Here is a 1,586-nt window from a genome sequence, read left to right on the forward strand (position 1 = left end):
CACGGGGAATCCAGAACCGATGAACCCTTCAGGACGAGTGGTGAGTGTGACGATACTAGGGGTTGGGGACAGAAGGTGGGGTAGCAAGGGGGAACTGATTACAAGGATCTACATATAACCCCCTCCCTGGGGAATGGTCAACAGAAAGGTGGGTGAGGGGAGACATTGGTCATGTAAGACATGGAAAAATAATGATTTATAAACTTTCAGCGGGGAGGGGATGGGTGAGGGAAAAGAATAATGAGGAGCTGATACCAGGGGCTAAAGTGGAAAGCAAAACTTTTGAGAATGTTGAGGACAACAAATGTACAAATGTGCTTCACGCAATGGATGGATGCATGAATTGTGCTAGGAGTGACTATGCCCCCAATAAAATTATTTAAAAATAATAATAAAATTGCCAAATCTCCCCTATTGGTTATTTTGTTCTTTGGGTTGTTAATGTTGGTCAGTGTAAAACAGGGGAAAATAACGATTTATAAATTTTCAGCGGGGAGGGGATGAGGGAGGGAGGGCAAAAAAAGAGGAGGTGATACCAGGGGCTCAAGTTGAAAGTAAATGTTTTGAGAATGTTGAGGGCAACAAATGTACAAATGTGCTTGACACAATGGATGGATATATGGATTGTGATAGGAGTGTATGAGTCCCAATAAAATGATAAAAAAATAATAATAAAAGTGCCAAAAATATCTCGCCTGTTGGTTATTTTGTTCTTTGGGTTGTTAATGTAACTGGAGTTGTTTTCTTAATTTCCTTTTCCTATTTATCATTGCCAGTCCACAGAAATACAACAAAATTTTCTGTCATATTTTTATTCTGCAACATTACGAAATCCATTAGCTCTCATAGTTATATCTAAGAGCCCTGGTGGCACTGGTAGCCAGGTGTCATATAGCCACAGGTTTGTAGTTCATACCCAACACGTGCTCTTGGGAGGAAAGTGCTCTGTGGGCTCCTGTGAAGAGTTGCAGTCATGGGAAGCCTATGGAGGTCACTGCGAACTGGAGCTGATTGCGTGGCGATGGTGTGGTGTGAGCTGTCATTGCATTTGCAGTTTCCCTAGGACAGAGTTATGGATCTGAGACTCTCTTTCCTCTATATGAATTTCCCTCTCAGAACTGTTTTTACTGCACTATACCCTTTGGCATGCTATATTTTCATTTTCACCCACCATCAAATACTTTCTAATACCCTTGTGACTTATTTGTTACCCACTGATGGCTGAAAAACACATGTGCACTAGTTACATGTTTGTGAATGCCCAATTCTCCTTTAGATATTGACTTTAAGCTCCACTGCGTCATGGTTGGAGAGAGGGCATTCTGTGTGATCTCAGTGCTTTTTAAGTAATTGAGTTATGTTGTGTGTGGTTACACTGGGGGTTATAATGAATCCATTAAACACATAATAATCTTTTTGGATGGATATTGGTCCCCAGGCAGCTCTTTCTCCCTCCCTTTAAGTTGTTATCACAAATTGCATCTTTATACACCGTGCACCCATTAACATAAACCTTTTATTATTTTTGGTGCATCTGTCTTTTAAAAAAGTAGAGCTACAGCTTGGTATATTTTAATTTGTTCTTC

This window comes from Echinops telfairi, unplaced genomic scaffold, assembly GCF_000313985.2.
Source record: "Echinops telfairi isolate 266 unplaced genomic scaffold, ASM31398v2 ScPeMD7_23;HRSCAF=83, whole genome shotgun sequence".
Taxonomy (NCBI): Eukaryota; Metazoa; Chordata; class Mammalia; order Afrosoricida; family Tenrecidae; genus Echinops; species Echinops telfairi.